Source organism: Sorex araneus, chromosome 10 (assembly GCF_027595985.1).
Source record: "Sorex araneus isolate mSorAra2 chromosome 10, mSorAra2.pri, whole genome shotgun sequence".
NCBI lineage: Eukaryota > Metazoa > Chordata > Mammalia > Eulipotyphla > Soricidae > Sorex > Sorex araneus.
In genome coordinates this window covers 24,477,632-24,480,028 of record NC_073311.1, presented here as the reverse complement: position 1 = coordinate 24,480,028, position 2,397 = coordinate 24,477,632, and the positions used below count along the sequence as shown (strand labels likewise).

General features: G+C 37.0%; 1 non-coding gene across 1 annotated transcript; it reads left to right on the top strand.

Moving 5' to 3' along the window:
- Positions 1-1,852: 1,852 nt before the first annotated feature.
- On the top strand, positions 1,853-1,959 carry LOC129399280 (U6 spliceosomal RNA). Its single transcript, XR_008627031.1, has one exon. It is a non-coding gene; the product is annotated as a U6 spliceosomal RNA (small nuclear RNA).
- The last annotated feature ends 438 nt before the right edge of the window (positions 1,960-2,397 follow it).

Genomic DNA, 2,397 nt, shown 5'->3' with positions numbered 1-2,397 from the left:
GCAATTGCCTGTCTGGAGGAGATAGTTCAGATATGAGTTGGAGTTCATCATATCTATAAGTATTGGAAGAAGAACCTTCCAGGTAAAAACTGGGGGGAATCTTCTAGGGTAGGAAAATTAGTTACCAGATATATTGAAATACAGAACAGTGTGATGTCGTGATTTGTAAATATTATATATATAAATATATTTGATTATTCATATATTCCATCTATATCCATATCTATTTTTCCCCTTCCTATCTGTTGTTGTAAATTGTTCTGACCTGAGTTCCCAAATTTTGTTCCAGGATTTGTCAGGGGATTGCCCCCTTTGGTGACAAATGTTAGTGCTGCCAGCATATTGTAAGTGCCAGGAATGGAACCTCTACATTTGGACCTAAAGTTCCTTGCTCACAGCTCCCAAAAGCATTTGAAACCTCCCAAGATTGAAAATATTAAGGTGTCTCTTATTCTATTAATGAGGCAACAATTGGGTGCTATTTACATATGGAGGCTGATTACTTGGAAGTGAACCATGTTATCAGAGACTTGCAATTTCCAGCCCCAACCAAGACTTTTGCACATTCTCCTCTCCCCAGCTCAGTGGGGTGTAAACTCTATTTAAAAAACAGAAGAGGCTACTTATGGGAGGAGGTAGGGAACATTCTGGATTAGCTGTGCTTGACTACTGCTTAGGTAGAAAACATTTTTATCTTACTGGCATGCAAACAGGAAATAACACTGGCAGGGTGTGCCTGGTAAGCCAGACTTAAACATAAAATAGAAATCACACATAAAAGACATGTTCAACGGCTTACACTTTGGCAGGAGTGGCAAGAAACTTTCTTATGCAGTGGTATGAGCAATGGAAGCATCTCTTGTTTCCATATTTTTTCTTTAATGTTTCCCCATTCATGGCAAGTTTTCCATATGCTCTGCTGGGTTGATTCTTGTAGCCATATGGCAGCATGTAATATGAGAAAAAAAATCATGAGGAAAATGTTTCTAATTGTCTAAAGGGATTGCTTCTTGAAAATCATAATTTCATGCTGGGTTGAAAAACTATTCATATTAGGCAGGATGTCTGGGTTAAGAATTTGGCCAGTGCAAGAGCCAAGGTATAGATGTTGAAGCACATAGTGCCTTTCCTATATTTTTTACAAAAACAAACAAATTTAGCACAAAGTTAAAGCAAAATTGTCTATAATTTGATACTCCCAGAAGGAATAATTTTATTCTCAATCTAGTGGAAAATTTTAAAAAGAGACAAAGTAACTGCCTTTGCTAATTTATTTATTCCTGATTTGGGAATATACTGTCTCAATTAAAGTCAACAAATATTGGTAGGAATATTAGGAATTTGGCTGTTAGAACATAAATGGTCAGTAACACTCTGTAGGTATAGTGTAAGACATATTCTCTTGGTATAATCTTCTTATTTGCAGCCTAGTTTAGTAACTATGTTTTCAACCAGATCATTTTACTTCCTTGAGCTTTAGTATCTTCATAAAATGGATATAAATGGAGATATTAATGCCTACATTGTAGAGCTCTCAAAGAACACTAGAAATAATAAGCATAAATGCCTTATGACACTGCTGCCACATTAAGTAGAAGTGATAATTTGGCTTTCAGCTTTACAACTGCACTGAGTCTTGAAATTAACTTCAAAGATAAACAACTTCGTTTTTGGATTTTCTGTTTTTATTTTTTACGTTCAATACATATAACCTGTGAACCCATAAAGTGCCAAAGTACTCTTTCCATTAAATTTTAGGCATATATGATATTTAGTTACTCATGATAATTATCATTGAACAAAGTGCTTTAAAACATGGATACTTCATGATAATTAAAAATGTTTCATTTTTGTGCTCGATTCGGCAGCACATATACTAAAATTGGAATAATACAGAGAAGATTAGCATGGCCCCTGCACAAGGATGACACGCATATTCGTGAAGCATTCCATATTTATTTATTTATTTATTTATTTATTGCTTTATGGGTCACACCTGGCAATGCACAGGGGTCACTCCTGGCTCATTCACTCAGAAATCACTCCTGGCCGTGCTCAGGGGACCAATGGGATGCTGGGATTCGAACCCCGGTTGACCGCATGCAAGGCAAACGCCCTACCCACTGTGCTATCACTCCAGCCCCTTCATATTTTTTTTTAAATGTTTCTTTTTTGTTTCTTTTTGTTTGGAGTTCACATGATGCTCAAGGCTTACTCCCAGCTCTGCATTCAGGAATCACTTCTGGCAGTTCTCAGGCAGCCATATGGGATGCTGGGGATCGAATCCAGGTTAGTCTTGTGTAAGGCAAATGCCCTACCCACTGTACTATTGTTTTGGCTCCTTAAAGATATGTGTTTTTTTTTTCTTTATGGGTCACACCTGGCAATGCACAGGGG